At 43.3% G+C, this 19,412-nt stretch overlaps 1 long non-coding RNA gene across 1 annotated transcript in view; it reads left to right on the top strand.

Annotated features, from left to right (window-relative positions):
- Nucleotides 1–19,412, top strand: part of LOC144578074 (uncharacterized) — a 44,036-nt gene that overhangs the window by 910 nt on the left and 23,714 nt on the right. The gene's annotated exons all lie outside the window — the stretch shown is intronic.

Raw genomic sequence — 19,412 nt, 5'->3', positions numbered from 1 at the left:
GAGTGTTGTTCCCTTCCCTGTGCCCAAGTGTTCTCATTGTTCATCACCGGCCTATCAGTGAAAACATGCAGTGTTTGGTTTTCAGTTCTTGTGTCAGTTTGCTGAGAATGATGGTTTCTAGGTTCATCCATGTCTCTACATACAAACTCATTGTTGTTTATGGCTGCATAGTATTCCATGGTGTATATGTGCCACATTTTCCTTGTCCAGTCTATCATCCATGGGCATATGGGTTGGTTCCAGGTCTTTGCTATCATAAACAGCAACACAATGAACATACGTGTGCATGTTGTCTTTCTGATAGAATGATTTATAATACTTCGGGTAAATACACAGTAATGGGATTGGGGGGTCAAATGGAATTTCAATTTCTAGATCCTTGAGGAATTGCCACACTGTCTTCTATAGTTGAACTAATTTACACTCCCAACAACAGTGTAAAAGTGTTCCTTTTTCTCCACATTCTCTTCAGTGTCTGTTGTCTCCAGATTTTTTAATGATCGCCATTCTAACTTGAGTGAGATGGTATCTCAGTGTGGTTTTGATTTGCATCTCTCTAATGACCAGTGATGATGAGCATTTTTTCGTGTTTGTTGGCCACATATTTGTCTTCTTTTGAAAAGTGTCTGTTCATATCCTTCGCCCACTTTTGAATGGGTTTGTTTTTTTCCTGTAAATCTGCTTTAGTTCTTTGTAGATTCTGGATATTAGCTGTTTATCTGATGCATAGATTGAGAAAAAATTTTCCCATTCTGTTGGTTGCTGGTTTACTCTAATGATTGTTTCTTTTGCAGTGCAGAAGCTCTTAAGTTTAATTAGGTCCCATTTGTCTATTTTGCTGCCATTGCTTTTGGTGTTTTAGTCATAAAGTCCTTGCCTGTGCCTATGTCCTGAATGGTTTTGCCTAGGTTTTCTTCTAGGGTTTTTATGGTGTTAGTTCTTATGTTTAAATCTTTAATCCATCTGGAGTTAATTTTTGTATAAGGTATAAGGAAGGGGTCCAGTTTCAGCTTCCTGTATATGGCTAGCCAGTTTTCCCAACACCATTTGTTAAACAGGGAATCCTTTCCCCACTGCTTGTTTTTGTCTGGTTTGTCAAAGACCAGAAGGTTATAGATGTGTGGTGTTGCCTCCAAGGCCTCTGTTCTGTTCCATTGGTCTATATCTCTGTTTTGGTACCAGTACCATGCTGTTTTGATTACTGTAGCCTTGTAGTATAGTTTGAAGTCAGGTAGCATGATGCCTCCAGCTTTGTCCTTTTTGCTTAGGATTATTTTGGCTATGCGGGCTCTCTTTTGGTTCCATATAAAGTTTAAAGTGGTTTTTTCCAGTTCTGTGAAGAAGGTCAATGTAGCTTGATGGGGATAGCATTGAATCTATAAATTACTTTGGGCAGTATGGCCATTTTCATGATATCGATTCTTCCTAACCATGAGCATGGAATGTTTTTTCATCTGTTTGTGTCCTCTCTTATTTCCTTGATCAGTGGTTTGTAGTTCTCCTTGAAGAGACCTTTTACTTCCTTTGTTAGTTGTATTCCTAGGTATTTTATTCTCTTTGTAGCAATTGTGAATGGGAGTTCACTCATGATTTGGCTCTCTGTCTGTTATTGGTGTATAGGAATGCCTGTGATTACTGCACATAGATTTTGTATCCTGAGACTTTGCCAAAGTTGCTTATCAGCTTAAGGAGATTTTGGGCTGAGACGATGGGATCTTCTAAATATACGATCATGTCATCTGCAAATAGAGACAATTTGACCTCTTCTTTTCCTAATTGAATGTCCTTTATTTCTTTTTCTTGCCTAATTGTTCTGGCTAGAACTTCCAATACTATATTGAATGAGTGGTGAGAATGGGTATCCTTGTCTAGTGCCTGTTTTTAAAGGAAATGCTTCTAATTTTTGTCCATTCAATATGATATTGGCTGTGGGTTTGTCATAAATAGCTTCTATTGTTTTGAGATACGTTCCATCGATACCTAGTTTATTGAGAGTTTTTAGCACAAAGAGCTGTTGAATTTTGTCAAAGGCCTTCTCTGCATCTATTGAGGTAATCATGTGGTTTTTGTCTTTGGTTCTGTTTATGTGGTGAATTACATTTATAGATTTGCACATGTTGAACCAGCCTTGCATCCCTGGGATGAAGCCTATTTGATCGTGATGGATAAGCTTTTTGATGTGCTGTTTTCCACCTTGGATTCATTCTCCCCATCACATTAAAGTACACCGATCAAGTGTAGACTAAGTTTTTTCACATAATCCCATAGTTCTTGGAGGCTTTGTTCATTTCTTTTCACTCTTTTTACTCTAATCTTGTCTTCTCATTTTATTTCATTGATTTGACCTTCTATCTCTGATATCTTTTGTTCAGCTTGATTGATTCAGCTGTTGAAACTTGTGTATCCCTCGCAAAGTTCTCGTGCTGTGTTTTTCAGCTCTATCAAGTTGTTTATGTTCTTCTCTAAGCTGGTTATTCTAGTTACCATTTCGTCTAACCTTTTTTCAAGATTCTTAATTTCTTTGCATTGAATTAGAACATGGTCTTTTAACTCAGAGAAGTTTGTTATTACCCACCTTCTGAAGCCTGCTGCTGGCAATTCATCAGATTCATTCTGTGTCTTTTTTTGCTTGATGGTGAGGAGTTGTGATCCCTGGGAGGAGAAGAGGTGTTCTGTTCTTTGAATGGTTTCATCCTTTTTCTGCTGGGGTTTTCCCATTTTCACGGATTTATCTCCCTTTAATCTTTGAAGTTGTTGATTTCAGGAGGAGTCTTGAGCAGTCTTTTTCTTCTATTGAGGTTGGAGCTGTATCTTTTTTGGCCTGTAGAGGGCGATGCTGGGCTCTATCGGGTTCAGTCAGGTTGTTGGGTGGGTGGTCCTTCCTTGGAGTTTGTTTGCAGGTGAGATTGGTCACGGCGTCTCTCCCAGAGCTCGATCTTCCTGGTTGGGGACTAGCTGGTGTGTTTGCTGCCAAGCTCTCTTGCAAGGGCTTCAGTTTGAGTTCTGTGGAGGTGGGGCCTGCCAGGCCTTATGGTCTGTTTCCCTGCTTTCAACTCTGCCTCCCTCTATGAGATGGTCGGTCCAGCTGGCGTCCAAACTCCCGTCCAGGTCCCTGCCACACTGCCTGGCGGTAGCTGCTGCTCAGATTTGCATCGACTGCCCACAGCACCCTACCGTCTGGCAGGGCTCTCGTGGACCGTGGGTTGCAGGAGTGATGAGGTAAGCACAGGGTCCGAAAGGGAGCACTGAGGGGGTTAAAGCCGGCTGCACGTTTCAGGTGGGTACGCGCCCCCTCCCCGTCCTCTTGATTTGCCTCCCTGGGCGGCTCTCGCCCTGCAGCTCCTTCCCTGGGCCTAAATTCAGTGCCCAAACCTGGCACCTTGTTTGGAATTGTGAAGTCCTCTAGCCGTCTGAGTCTCATTCGCTGGGAGCTGCATTCCGGTGCTGGCTTGTCTCGGCCATCTTGGCGCCGCACCCCCCCTTCCAAAAAAAAGAACTGTTTATATTTTAAGGAGCTTCACAGCCTCCAACATAAGGAAAGCAAATAGGAACTGGTCATATAGGGCTTTGTAGATGTTTTAGACTTTGGCCTTCCTGGGGAAAGAAATGGGGAGCCATTCGTGGGTTCTTGAGCAGCAGGTGAACATTGCTTTTCACAAGGACCGTGCCAGCTGCTGTTTGGAGAATAGACTGCAGGTGGTGACTGCGGAAAATGGAGCCGGAGATCCAGGTGAAAACCAGGTGAAAGAGAGCTCAGGCCAGGGCGTGGCTCTGGAGGTAGAGAGAAGCACTCAGACTCTGGATGTGTTTTTTTGAAAGTAGGTTAAAAAAGATTTCCTGATTGTTTGTGGGACATGAGAAAAAGACAGGAATCAGGGATGACTCCAAACAGCTGGAAGAACAGAGGTGCTGCTGCTGAGATTGGAAGATGTTGGGGTAGAGGGGTAAGAGGTCTTGATTTTGCATATTTTAGGTTTGAGGTGTCTATTAGAAAAACAAGTGGAGAGGTTGATTGGGCAGACGCGCAGGTCTGGAGAGGGCTGGGCTGGAGATAGAAATACGGATTGCCATGATACAGGCATGGGACTGAAAACCATGAGGCCAGAGAGATCATCAGAGGGTGAATAGAGACAGAGCAGGAAAAGCCCTGAGCCCCAAGGTCCCCAACATGTACATGCAGTCTGTTTCCTCTTCTCAGCTACAGTTCTCGTGGTCTTGTCTTGTTCACAGAACCTGCTCAAAGAGCATCTATTAAATGAAGGAACCCAGCTTTCATCACATGTAAAGTAAACATCATTATAATCCTACCTCATAAGGTGGTTGTCAGAAAAGTTAAATGCAGTAACAAAAGTGAAACCGCCTTATGATTAGTAGACACCTGGTATATTTTTAGAGTGTAGGTTTCATTATCTCATTCTCTACGGCTTGTATTACTTGACTGTATCTTCACAGTTTCTGATGCATGTGAGGCAGACACTCTTGTTCTCACGTTATTGATGAGGAAAGTAGGATCGGTGAGACAAAATAAGTCCCTGAAGATGCATATCTAATAGTAACACCAGTGGCTGACCTATTTGAGCACATCTGCATCAGGCACCGTGTTAATGATTTTGCATGTGTTTGTTATCTGGCAACAACACAGCGAGGTGGGGATTATTATCTTCACCTGCACATATGAGGAAACCGAAGCATAGAGAGGGTGGTTAACTTAGCCAAGGTCCCATAGTAAGTGTGTGGCAGAGCCCCTGGGTCATGAAGCAGACCTCCCCATCCTGATTCAGTGTTCTTTTCCCACCCTCATAGCTCCTTTTCTTCATCCTCCTACTAGATTCCTGCCGGGGCCAAGCCTCACCACTCCTTCGCTTGAAATTGGCAACATTCCTCTCTTTCTAGGTTTCTCTCCTACCAAGCCTACTTGCTGCAGGATATAAGAGTTCAGTCACTCCTTGGGAACTATCTGCAGGTCAAAACATTTTGGCTTATTGCTCCCCCTTTCTGGAAAGTCCTTTCACTTCCTCTCTGCCTTATGAACTCCTGTGTGTTCCTCCAAATTCTGGTGAACTCCTATGTGGCTTTACAAATCCAGTTAATATGTCACCTCTGTGGTGAAGCTTTCCCTGCTTGCACCAGACAAGAGGCATGACATATCATGTGACACTTTGTTCATAGGTCTATCAAAACAAACTGACAGTTTCCTATGGGTTTGACTGATGTCCCTGTAAAACTGTGATTTTTCTCTCCTAAAGGTTTTTATGTTTTCATGTCTTTTTATCCAACATGCTGTTTGATTCATGAATATGTAAATGAACGAATGACCCATTTACAATTACGATCAAAGCGAATTTATGGATATCAAATACTCTTTTAGAGAAGAGGAAAGAGGCTGAAAGGGGTAATTTGCCCAAAGTCACTCAACTGATTAAATATTGGAGCTTTGTTGGGTATCATTGTGCGTGCCTGTAATCCCAGGGGGTGGTGATTGCTTGAGCTCAAGAGTTTGAGGCCAGTCTGGCCAGCATAGTGAGAACTCTGCCTCAAACAAATAAATATAAATAAACAAATACTGGAGTCTGAGCTCAAGAGAGGTGAGATTTTGTCTGGTGAAACCCAAGATTTCAGACGACTGTTGCTTCCCTCTCTGCCATCCAGGGTCCTAGAACCCTCCTCCAAATGCTCCTGCAGGTGGCAACAGAGGCTAAGAAAAGGTGAAGCATTCTGGCCAGAGCCCCAGAGACCAAAAAGAAGCTGAGCTTCCTGAGAGCAGGGGCAAGGTGGCTTGAAGAAAGGCCAGAAGGAGCATTTTATGCATCCATCATTTGTCACCCAGAAAGAAAAGGTTTAGACAGTTTTAGTGTAAGTATTAATCATAAAATTGACATTGAAGAAAGGAAAAAGCAATTGAAATAAAAGGACAGTAAATAACAAAATATCTTACAGGAAAAGCTATACCATGAGCCCCAAGACACTGAGCTGGAAAGTAGCAGGGGTAGTCAGTCTCGGGCCGTCAGCTCATGTTATCTGCACAAGGGGTCTCTGTCTGATGTTTGGGCACAGAGAAACCAAGTCCAGGTATAGTACATTAGATAGGATGAGAGGGTGTTTATGCATGGACTCATGGCCAATTGCAGGGTCGCAGCTTCTGGCTCATTGTGTCCCCAACTCTGTCCTAAAATACATTTTTACCAATGGCTTGCTGAAAAAACAGAGGAAAAATTAGCGAACTCGCCAAGGACAGGAAGCTCTGAGTGTCTGCAAGTACCTGTGTGGAAAACAGGGAATTGTACAAGTTTGAGCCCTGTGGGCCACTAGGGAAATGGAACAAAGGATCATTTTATCTTTGTGTTCAAAAGATTTAAACAAGGACAGCATGGAAGAGACATGGCTTTAGTAATATTGCAAGTGGAAAAGAATGGGGCTGGGCATTTATTACCACAACTGACATTGGTGCAGCATTTATAAGGCATTTTCCTTACTCCTCATGACACATTAGAAGTGGTAACGGGGAAACCAGGGCTGGGAGTATCTTGTGTAATTAAGTGGCAGTGCTGTCGTATGAATTGCGTTTCTGTAACCCTGGGATTACTTTTCTTCTTTGGCTCCCCATCTCTAACCAAGCTGCATGCTCTGCTGATTGTTTCTTGAGAATGCCTCTCACCTCCAATCCAGCCATCCATCCTGTCAAAGGAGTGCACTATCTGTGTCTTTCTGAGACGACTGTACAACCTCCTCATGTAATCTCATTGTCTCTTTCCTCCCATTAATTTTATATAAGCCACATGAGCCAGATTACTAGATTTAGCAAAAAAAACAGAAAGCCAAGATACTCAGTTATGGTGTTACATTTGAATTTTAAAAATGAATAATTTTTATTTTATGGGACATACTTATATTAAAAATTATTTGTTTATCTGAAATTCAAATTTAGCTGTGCATTCTGTATTTTACCTGGCAACCTTGATAATCATGAAATACCATTTCCATCATTCTGAAAATATCCATTAGTTCCCTTTTACCTGAAGGACTGGGGCCTGGAATTTTTATAGGTAGGTAACATAAACATATGAATTAAGTGACTAGTTGGGTAACTGGGGCCTGGAGCTAAATTCAGAATCGAAGAACAATTGTTCCCTGACCCCAGACATTCAAATTCAGACTTTAAACATATATAATCAACTTAAATAAAAGCAAAAAGAAACACACACACACACACACACACACACACACACACCCTGGTCATCAAAGAGTCTGGCTTCCAATCGGAAACCTGGGCTAAGCCAAACCACTTGACCTGGAATTAAAGGCCTCTGATTGGGCCTTCTGCCCTTCACTCTCACGACTCTCCACCATGGGTCCTCCCATCTCTCCTCCACCAGCTCATCATGGATGGCCTCCTTCACCCATAGCCATCTTCTCACCATGCCAGTTTCACAGGCCACTCAAGTCCACAGTGAGGTTTCCCTTTCCATGGTCAATTTTGACTCCTCTCTGTCCCAGGGACACCGTTAGTGGTCACATCATTTTTCTCTCCAATACCCCAAAGGGAATCCGGAAGTGATTTTGAGAGGCCCCTACCATATGCCAAGTCCTCTAAACAGATGTTTGCTTATTTTTGTTCCCTCTTTCCTAGTGAGATGGTGAATCACTCAAGGGTAACAACCCGGTCTCATATGATTCCAAATGGTATACTGAGCTTTGCTATAACATCCATGCTCAATATATACTTTCTTACCAACAGGTCTAAGAGTGTACAAACTCATGAACTCAGTGACTGCACACTGGAAGTAAAATCATAAGCCAGTGCTTCCCCCACCCCCACGCTTCCTTTGCACACTTCTGTCACCTCCCAATTCTTGGGCTTAAATAACATCTTTTTTTTTTCCCCAGAGCTGATAAGAACTTACATTTGAAAGAGGGTTCCTTTTTTGGTATCAGTCTTGCTGGGTAGTTGTGCCTTATTAGAAAATTATCCACAGAACTTTGAAAGGCCTCCTCATGAGCATGTTGAACTGAGCCAGACTTGGAGCATTGAATGGAATGCCATTTAATCTTGGCAAAGCTCCACCCTTTGTTTCTAAGGAGGGAAAAAGTCTAAGGAACATAGGTGACTTGGGGACCATTTACACCCAGACCTGATCTGCTAGGGAAAGGTTTGGAATCCCGGAAATACACAAATTAGACACTGAGCTTGGAAAAAGAAAGAGACAAGCACTGGCCAGGCAACCTTCAGTTTTGCTAACGCTAGAGATTTTGAAAATATCATCCCTTCTCAAGATTCCCTGGCCTGCCTAGCTGTGTTCTGGCTGAGATGTGCTGAGCTGAGATGGGCTGGGCTGGGCTGGGCTGCCGTCTCCGGGACTGGTTTGTAGCCAGCTGTGCCTTCAAAGAGCTCTGTCTTCAAGAGCTCCAGATTCCACAACTGCCTCCAGGAGCTGCTGGGCCAGGGAAGGTCCTCTGGAAGCCCACTTGCCCTTTGAATTCTGTTTTTACTTTTTTCTTTATAAACAGATTTTCTTCATTTCAGTGGGAAAAGGTGTCACGACAGCTCTGTGTCTCTCTTTTACCCTTTGGCTCCAAACTTTTTCATGGGAAAAAATGGCTTCTCTTTTTTAATTGAATGAACTAGAAGCAGTTCACTGTTATTCCTCAACTTCAAAGAGACTATGTGAGGCCCCTTGGCCAGGACTACAGGGCAGTATTTTTTAATCAGAAATTACGACCAAAAAGAATAGGAGACCAGGACACATGGGTGAATTTTACTGAATTAGTGGTTTTCCTTAACTAGTCTAGTTTTGGTGTGTGAGAGGAAGAAAGTTGCAAGCGCTTATGGGCCAGGTACTGTGCTAAGAGCTGAGGCTGCAGAAATGAAGAAAATGCAATCCCTGGCCCTCCCACGTGATGGAGGAAGTGGTCTTCGCACACTGTGGGTAAGGAGTAAGGAGTACACAGTGTGCTGTAGTGGTTAGAAGCACCAGCTTTGTCATCACAGGGGTTAGCTTGTTTCCTGGTTCTGCTGTGGGCTGTGTTGCATTGGGCAAGTTACTTAACTTCTCTGTGCATTATGTTTTACATCTTAAAAATGGGGTTAGTGATAAAATCTATGTTATAGGGTTCCTATGGGGATTTAGTAAGTTAAAGTACTTAAGCTCAGTGCTTGGCACTTTGAGTGTTTACTGTTCATTGAGAAGATGTAGAGGAAGTATATGGGCATAGATAGCAAGGTGCAGCTGACTGCTTGGATGAGGCAGGGGCTGCTCCAAAGAGGAGGTCACATTTGCTTTGCACTCTGAAAAATGCGTGGGAGGTCAGTAGACTAGGGTGACATAAGGGAACCCAGGCAGTGGGGAGTGTGGTCAGGGACAGAGAGAAGGTGATGGCTGGAAGGAGCAGTAGAGAGGCTAGTGTTGCTGCAGCCTGGGACTCTCATGTGGCTTGGGAGAAAGACGTAAAATTACAGGCTGAGTCTAGAAAGGTGAGTTCAGGCTAGACAGGGAAAGGCTTTAAACTTCATGCCATTAATTCATTCATATAAATCTATTATCCCCATAAAGATGAATAAGGAAGGCATTAAAAAGATGTGTAATTATCCGAGCCTGGTGGATCATGCCTGTAATCCCAGCACTTTGGGAGGCCGAGGCAGGTGGATCACTCGAGGTCAGGAGTTCAAGACTAGCCTGGCCAACATGGCGAAACCCCATCTTGACTAAAACATAAAAAATAGCCAGATGTGGTGGTAGGCACCTGTAATCCCAGCTACTTGGGAGGCTGAAGCATGAGAATCGCTTGAATTTGGGAGGCAGAGGTTGCGGTGAGCCGAGATCATGCCATTGCACTCCAGCTTGGGTGACAAAGCAAGACTCTTTCTCAACATCACTGAACCAGCAGGGGACAGAGCTGGATGTTGAGCTTGGGTGTGTCCGGCTCCAGAGCCTAGACCGGCACCTTGACTTCGTGCTTTCTCACCATGTCTATGGCTGCGGCTTTAAAACAGCACTTTCTGTTTGCCTTGTTAAATGAGATTGTATATGAATTATACTGCACTGTTTATTTTTAGAGAAATAAAAGAACCTAGTAAAGGAATCTGACATGGACCTTAGGTGAATATATACGCCCTTAGGCTGGAGTGTATTTCAGAAAGCCTGGGTAGGGAACTTGGGCAGTATCCCCAAGGCTCAGGCCCTAAGAAGGCATGGCCAGCTGATACCCTGGTTCCATTAGCACAAAATCACCATGATAACCTCAGTTCACATTTCTTTGGAATCTGTTTGGCAGAGCTGTTCAATACCTGAAGCTCTTAGGGTCATTTTTCTTTGATCAAGGGCTTTGCTCTTATAGGGGCATCTCAGATCAGGTGGTGGAGGTCACCAGGCCTTGGAGAAAAGCCCAAACATCTTCCAATGGGACCAGGCCCTGTGATAGCTTCTTTCCAACTCATTAATGGTCAGCTGGGCTTTTTTGTCCTGGGTCCATTCTGAAGTTCCTCACTCCCTTCATTTCAGAGACACTCACTGATCAAAAACACTTAGTCTTCAGGTCCCTGGCACCTCCTCGGAAGTACCTGGGGAGAGAAGAACAGGGCTACAGTGGGAAAGCCAGGCAATTCCCCTTCTCCAAACCCTTCCCTGTCTATCGTGCCTTTGTGTCTTCGATGCCAGAACTTTAAGAAATTGCCAAGGATTCCCTGACATTCCGCCTGGGACAGCTGCCGCTCATAAGCATCCTAAAGCAGATCAGCAAAGAACTCTTCCCTGCCCCACAATTCACTCTTTTTTTGTTAGATAGGGTCTTGTTCTGTTACCCACGCTGGAGTGCAGTGGCACTAGCTTGGCTCACTGCAACCTTCGCCTCTTAGGTTCCAGAGATTCTCCTGCCTCAGCCTCCTGAGCTGGGGTTACAGGAGTCTGCCACCATGCCCAGCTAATTTCTGTATTTTTAGTAGAGATGAGGTTTCACTATGTTGGTCAGGCTGGTCTTGAACTCCTGACCTCAGACTATCCCCCACCTCAGCCTCCCAAAGTGCCGGGATTACAGGCATGAGCCACAGTGCCCAGCCCACAGTTCACTCTTATTCTCTCTTTCCCTATAACACTGTCTACAATTTGTAGTTCTATAATTTTGTGATTTTCTTGCTTACTGTTCACCTTCTCACTCCCCTGACTATGAGTTCCATATGGCAGGGGCCACATCCATTTTATTTCCTGTGGTAGCCAGCATTGAGGACTCGGGGAGGGGACACGCGGTCTTTTCTCTTGCAACTCTGGCAGTTCCTTTTCTCTCTTTTTCATCCTCACTAGTGCATTCTCCTCTTCCTGGCCTTTAAGTGTTGGAGTCCCTCAAGACTGGCTCTTAGGTTGCCTTTATCTCTCACTTTTTCCTAAACCTCACCCTGGTATAAAGCTTCAATTAGTCTACCTGACATCTTTGTAGATCTTAAAGGCATCTCAGATTCTCAAGTTACCAAGGCAATATATGTGATCTTTTCCCTAGAACTTGGCCTTTACCCAGTGTTCTCTGAGTAAATGGCTCCATCAGGCAGCAATATGGGCAAGACAGAAACCAAGGAGTCATCCTGACACCTCCCTATTGTTTACCCTACCCACAAGCCAGTCACTTAGACGTGTTGACTTTTACCTATTGCTCAAATCCACCTACCTCGCCCATCTCTGCAGTACGTATTGTAGTCTTCACTGCCTGCTCTTTTCACATGACTAGCTTATTAATGAGCCTTCCTGCTTCTGTTCTGGTCCATCTCCTTTCTTTGTGCTCCAGCCAGAGTATCCTTGAAATGCACATCAGATCATTTTACTATCATTACCCTACTACACACACACACACACACACACACAATGTAAAATTCTCTAACAGCCTCCATTGCTCTTACAATAAAAGTCAACATCCAGCTGGGTGTGGTGGCTCACACCTGTAATCCCAGCACTTTGGGAAGCTGAGGCAGGCGGATGGCTTGAGGTCAGGAGTTTGAGACCAGCGTGGCCAACATGCTGAAACCCCATCTCTGCTAAAAATACAAAAATTATCTGGGTGTGGTGGTGTGTACCTGTAGTCCCAGCTACTTGGGAGGCTGAGGCAGGAGAACTGCTTGAAGGCAGGAGGCAGAGGTATCAGTGAGCCAAGATTGCACCACTGCACTCCAGCCTGAATCAACATGGTTGACATGGTGTCAATATGGTGACAGAGAAAGACTCCATCTAAAAAAAAAAAAAAAAAAAAAGGCAACATCCTTTGTTTGTGTGGGCTTTAAAGGCTTTTGTAGACCAGTTCATACAGTAAGCTGACTCCAGTGATGCACTCTTTGGCTGATCTCTTATGATCCCCTAGCCTCTGGCCTTTGTGTTTTGGGGCCACCTCACTCTGGCAAGCCACCCTCTTGGGCATTGTCCCTTCAAGACAGCTCCAGCCTATTACCCTCCAAGGTCTTTTCTTGACCTACAGAGAGCTCACGTTTCTTTGCTCTGACAAATACTGGAAGGACAATTGTTTTTGTGGCTGCCTTCTTTCTTGGGCTAGCCTACCTATATAAATACACACAGCTTAAGCCACCTGAATGCTTTCTTTAAGATTGGAGTTGAATGCCAGTCTATATTGTTCCTTAAAATCCACAAGATTTATATCAATCTTTCAGAATGAACTCCTTGAAGGGAGCTGGAACTCAAAGCATAGCACTTTCTAAACAAATCCTCTCTTCCTGCATCTTCAGCCTCCACTCTTTCATAGCCAGGAGTGAGGTTGAGGTAAGGCTCACAGAATGGGTTCGGGATCACCACTTTTGCAAATCCTTAATGTGTCATCATTTCACTTTGCAGTATGGAAACACATTGCCACCTCTTGAATGAATCCTTCTGGGGCTGTGGCCAGTACTGAGTAGTTCTATTTACAGAATCCTGTTTTAGAGAGAAGATGCTCACTTGATGGAAGGAGTCAGTTAGAATCTACCATTTTCAGACAAGAAGGGGCATGTTCCTTGTGAAAAAGCTGGGTAGATGCAGTCCTGAGCAGTTGGAGGCATCATAACAGCACCAGGAAGCTGAATACGAGGGCATAGGGTTAACCTGGCTCCTTTGCTGATATGCCTGACGCCTGAAGTTAGAATGTAGGTCTTTTGAGACTCCTAACTTGGCCCCACACTCCCCGCTCCTCCTTTTTTTTTTGAAATTTTGTATTTTTAAAAAAATTTATTTAACTTTAGGTGCATGCTATATCTAGCATTTCTCCCCATGTTATCCCTCCCCACCCTCTCCTCCCTCTCCACCCCCCAACTGTCTCTCCCCTAACCCCCTGAACTGTCCCCAGTGTGTGATGCTCCTCTCCCTGAGTCCATGTGTTCTCATTGTTCAACACCCACCTATGAGTGATCACATGTGGTGTTTGGCTTTCTGTTCTTGTGTCAGTTTGCTGAGAATGATGGTTTCCAGATTCATCCAAGATCCTACAAAGGACATGAACTCATTGTTTTTTATGGCTACATAGTATTCCAAGGTATATATGTACCACATTTTCTTTGTCCAGTCTATCATTGCTGGGCATTTGGGTTGGTTCCAGGTCTTTGCTATTGTAAACAGGGCTGCAATGAACATATGTGTGCATGTGTCTTTAGTAGAACAATTTATAGTTCTTTGGGTATATGACCAGTAATGGGATTGCTGGGTCAAATGGAATTTCTATTTCTAGATCCTTGAGAAATCGCCAAACTGTCTTCCACAGTGGTTGAACTAATTTGCACTCCCACCAACTCTGTAAGAGTGTTGCTATTTCTCTACATCCTCTCCAGCATCTGTTGTCTCCAGATTTTTTAATGATAGCCATTCGAACTGGAGTGAAATAATATCTCAATGTGGTTTTGATTTGCATTTCACTAATGACCAGTGATGATGAGCATTTTTTCATATGTTTGTTGGCCTCATGTATGTCTTCTTTTTTTTTTTTTTTGAGATGGAATTTTGCTCTTGTTACTCAGGCTGGAGTGCAATGGTAGGCTGGAGTGCAATGGTGCCATCTCGGCTCACCGCAACCTCCGCCTCCTGGGCTCAGGCAATTCTCCTGCCTCAGCCTCCTGAGTAGCTGGGATTACAGGCATGCGCCACCATGCCCAGCTACTTTTTTGTATTTTTAGTAGTGACAAGGTTTCACCATGTTGACCAGGATGGTCTTGATCTCTTGACCTTGTGATCCACCCACCTCGGCCTCCCAAAGTGCTGGGATTACAGGTGTGAGCCACTGCATCCGGCCCATGTATGTCTTCTTTTGAAAAGTGTCTGTTAATATCCTTCGCCCACTTTTGAATGGGGTTGTTTGTTTTTTTCTTGTATATCTGTTTTAGTTCTTTGTAGATTCTGGTTATTAGCCCTTTGTTAGGTGGGTAGATTGCAAAAATTTTTTCCCATTCTATTGGTTGCTGATTCACTCTAATGATGGTTTCTTTTGCTGTACAGAAGCTCTGAATTTTAATTAGATCCCATTTGTCTATCTTGGCTTTTATTGCCATTGCTTTTGGTGTTTTAGTCATGAAGTCCTTGCCTATGCCTATGTCCTGGATGATTTTGCCTAGGTTTTCTTTTAGTGTTTTTATGGTGTTAGGTTTTATGTTTAAGTCTTTAATCTATCTGGAGTTAATTTTAGTGTAAGGGGACAGGTAGGGGTGCAGTTTCTGCTTTCTGCACATTGCTAGCCAGTTTTCCCAACACCATTTATTAAACATGGGGTTCTTTCCCCATTGGTTATTTTTGTCAGGTTTGTTAAAGATCAGATGGTTGTAGATGTGTGGTGTTGTTTCTGAGGCCTCTGCACTGTTCCATTGGTCTATGTCTCTGTTTTGGTAACAGTACTATGCTGTTTTGATTACTGTAGCCTTGTAGTATAGTTTGAAGTCTGGCAGTGTGATGCCTCTGGCTTTGCTCTTTTTGCTTAGGATTATCTTGGCTATGCAGGCTCTCTTCTGATTCCATATGAAGTTTAAAGTGGTTTTTTCCAGTTCTGTGAAGAAGGTCATTAGTAGCTTGATGGGGATAGCATTGAATCTGTAGATTACTTTGGGCAGTATGGCCATTTTCACAATATTAATTCTTCCTAACCATGAGCATGGAATGTTTTTCCATCTGTTTGTGTCCTCTCTTATTTCATTGAGCAGTGGTTTGTAGTTCTCCTTGAAGAGGTCCTTTACATCCTTTGTTAGTTGTATTCCTAGGTATTTTATTCTCTTTGTAGCAATTGTGAATGGGAGTTCACTCTTGCTTTGGTTCTCTGTCTGTTATTGGTGTATAGAAATGCTTGTGGTTTCTGCACATTGATTTTGTATTTTGAGATGTGGCTGAAGCTGCTTATCAGAGAAGATTTTGGGCTGAGACAATGGGGTCTTCTAGATATACAGTCATGTCATCTGCTAATAGAGACAGTTTGACTTCCTCCTTTCCTAATTGAATACCCTTTATTTCTTTTTCTTGCCTGAGTGCTCTGGCTAGAACTTTCATTACTATATTGAATAGGAGTGGTGACAGAGGGCATGCTTGTCTAGTGCCTGAGTTCAAAGGGAATTCTTCCAGCTTTTCCCCTTTCAGTATGATATTGGCTGTAGGTTTGTCATATATAGCTTTTATCATTTTATGATACATTCGTCAATACATAGTTTATTGAGAGTTTTTAGCATGAAGGGCTGTCAAATTTTGTCCAAGGTCTTCTCTGCATCTATTGAGATAATCATGTGGTTTTTGTCTTTGGTTCCATTTATGTGATGAATTACATTATGGATTTGCATATGTTGAATGAGCCTTGCATCCTTGGGATGAAGCCTCCTTGATTGTGATGGATACACTTCTTGATGTGCTACTGCAATCTGTTTGCCAGTATTTTATTGAAGATTTTTGCATCAATGTTCGTCATGGATGTTGGCCTGAAGTTTTCTTTTTTAGTTGAGTCTCAGCCTGGTTTTGGTATCAGGATGATGTTGGTCTCATAAAATTAGTTAGGGAGAATTCCCTCCTTTTGTATTGTTTGATACAGTTTCAGAAGGAATGGGACCAGCTCCTCTTTGTACGTCTGGTAGAATTAGACTGTGAACCCATCTGGACCTGGACTTCTTTTGGTTGGTAGGCTATTGATTGCCTCCTCTACTTCAGCCCTTGCTATTGGTCTATTCAGGGTTTCAACTTCCTCCTGGTTTAGTCTTGGTAGAGTACAGGTGTCTAGGAATTTATCCATTTCTTCCTGGTTTACTGGTGTATGTGCTTAGAGCTGTTTGTAGTAACCTCTGATGGTAGTTTCCATTTCTGTGGGATCAGTGGTGATGTCCCCTTTATCTTTTTTTACTGCATCTATTTGATTCTTCTCCCTTTTCTTTTTTATTAATCTGGCTACCGGTCTATTTTGTTGATCTTTTCAAGAGATAAAAAACTGGTTTCAAAACCAGTTCCTGGATTTATTGATTTTTTTTGGAGGGTTTTTTTGTGTATCTGTCTCCTTCAATTCTGCTCTGATCTTAGTTATTTTTTGTCTTCTGCTAGCTTTTGAGTTTTTTTGATCTTCCTCCCCTAGCTCTTTCAATTTTGATGACTTGATGACAGGGTGTCAATTTTAGATCTTTCCTTGTTTCTCATGTTGGCTTTTATTGCTATAGATTTCCCTCTTGACACTGCTTTAAAGATGTCCCAGAGATTCTGGTAAATTGTATCTTCATTCTGATTGGTTTCCAAGAGCATCTTTATTTCTGCCTTCATTTCATTGATTTTCCAGTCAACACTCAGAAGCAAGTCGTTCAGTTTCCAAGAGGTTGTGTAGGTTTGAGTGTGTTTCTTAATCCTGAGTTCTAGTCTGATTTCGCTGTGGTCTGATAGACTGTTTGTTATGATTTCCGTGCTTTTGCCTTTGCTGAGGAGTGATTTGCTTCCAATGATGTGGTCAATTTTAGAGTAAGTGCAATGTGGTGCTGAGAAAAATGTATATTCTGTGGATTTGGGGTGGAGCGTTCTGTATATGTCTATTAGATCCACTTGGTCCAGCTCTACATTCAAGTCCTGGATATCCTTGTTAATTTTCTGTCTTATCAATCTGTCTAACATTGACAGTGGAGTGTTGAAGTCTTCCACTATTATTGTGTGGGAGTCTAAATCTCATTTTAGGTAGTTAAGAACTTGCTTTATGTATCTGGGTGCTTCTGTGTTGGGGGCATATATATTTAGGATAGTTAGCTCTTCTTCTTGAATTGATCCTTTTACCATTATGTAGTGTCCTTCTTTGTCTCTTTTGATCTTTGTTGGCTTGAAGTCCATTTTATCAGAGACGAGAATTGCAAACCCTGCTTTTTTTTTCGTTCTCCATTTGCTTGGTAAATCTTCTTCCATCCCTTTATTTTGAGTCTGTGTGTGTCTTTGTATGTGAGAGGGGTTTCCTGAATACAGCACACCAATGGGTTTCGATTTTATGCAGTTTACCAGTCCGTGTCTTTTGATTGGGGTGTTTAGGCCATTTACATTCAATGTTATTATTGTTGTGTGTTAATTTGATCCAGCCATTTTGTTACTGTGGTTTTCTTTCCCATTAGTTGACTCATTTTCTTCATTGCATTTTTGGTCTTTGCCCACTGGTTTGCTTTTGCAGTGGCTGGTACTTGGTCCTTTCCATGTTTAGTGTTTCTTTCAGGAGCTCTTGTAGGGCAGGTCTGCTGGTGACAAAATCTCTCAGTAATTGCTTGTCTGTAAAGGAATTTTTTTCCTCCTTCACTTACGAACCTTAATTTGGCTGGATATGAGATTCAGGGTTGAAAGTTCTTTTCTTTAAGGATGTTGAATATTGGCCCCACTCTCTTCTGGCTTGTAGGGTTTCTGCCGAGAGATCTGCTGTGAGTCTGATTGGCTTCCCTCTGTAGGTGACCTGACCTTTCTCTCTGGCTGCTCTTAGCATTTTTTCCTTCATTTCAAACCTGGTGAATCTGAAGATTATGTGTCTTGGGGTTGCTGTTCTTGAGGAACATATTTGTGGAGTTCTCTGTATTTCTTGAATTTGAAATTTGGACTGCCTTGTTAGGCTTGGGAAGTTCTCCTAGATAATATCCTGGAGTGTGTTTTCCAGCTTGGATTCATTCTCCCCGTCATATTCAGGTCCACCAATCAAGCCTAGGTTAGGTCTTGGAGGCTTTGTTCATTTCATTCTTTTTTCTCTTGTCTTGCCTTCTCTTTTTATTTCATTAAGTTGATCTTCAATATCTGATATCCTTTCTTCTGCTTAATTGATTCAACTATTAAAACTTCCGTTTGCTTCATGTAGTTCTCATGCTGTGTTTTTCAACTCCATCAAGTCATTTATGTTCTTCTCTAAGCTGGTTATTCTAGTTAGCATTTTGCCTAACCTGTTTTCAGGATTTTTGGTTTCTTTGCATTGAGTTAGAAAGTGTTCCTTTTGCTCAGAAAAGTTTGTTATTATTCACCTTCTGAAGCCTGTTTCTGTCAATTCGTCGCACTCCTTCTTGATCCTGTTGTGATCCTATGTTGTTGAGGAGTTGTGATCCCTTGAAGAGGTGTTCTGGTCTTTGATGGTTTCATCTTTTTTGTGCTGCTTTTTTTCCCATCTTTGTGGGTGTACCTGGCTGTGTTGTCAGGGAGCTGCTTGATGAGGTCGCTTGTCTGCCTGTGGGGGCACTACTGGGTTTTTAGGGACTCCTTCAGTTTCCTAGGGAAGCTTCCTTTGTCCTTTTTGTTTATACTGGGAGATTAAGCCTGCCTCTTCCGCTGACCTGTAGGGGCTGCCAGGTTGTCAGGAAGGCTGTCCTGTTGCTACGTAGGCTTCCTGCATTTTTTGTTAAAACATGTAGCCCAGCCCCACCCGTCTAATGGTGGGTTGTGCCCTTCCTCCACTGGGCTGGATCATTAGGGTTCAGCTCAGACTGTGGCACTGGCTGTGCAACCCACCAGAGTCAGAGCTTCAGCCCTCTGGTGTCTGTGGGGGAGGGTAGGGACCCGCCCAGCCGCATCCTGCCATCTCCCACTTTCAGCTTCCTCTCTCTCTAGTCATGGGGTAGGGACCACCCAGCTGCTCCTGCTTACAGCTCCCTCTCTGTCCAGGCTGGCCCGGAGGAGGGGGCGGTAGCTCAGTCTGCAGGTTCTCCCCGCCGCCTTTTGGGCTTATGTGTCTGTTTATGTCTTTGTGCAAATCCGGGACACCATCCTGGATTATCATTCAACTCCACGCTTATAATTCCCGGCGCTTGACTGGCAAAGATCTCCTGTTCTGTGTATTGCTGAGGCTCTGGGGGAAGCGCTGTATCTGGACTGGAGTGCCAGAGGGGGAGCCTCCAACTCACTGATGCACTTTCTGGGTGAAGCAGCACCCCTCCCCACCTTGGTCTACCCTGAGTGGGTTTACCGTCAGACCAGACCCGTTGAAATGCACCTGGTACCTTGGTTGGAGCTAGA

This window comes from Callithrix jacchus, chromosome 10 (assembly GCF_049354715.1).
Source record: "Callithrix jacchus isolate 240 chromosome 10, calJac240_pri, whole genome shotgun sequence".
Taxonomy (NCBI): Eukaryota; Metazoa; Chordata; class Mammalia; order Primates; family Cebidae; genus Callithrix; species Callithrix jacchus.
This window is presented reverse-complemented; position numbering and strand designations above follow the sequence as displayed.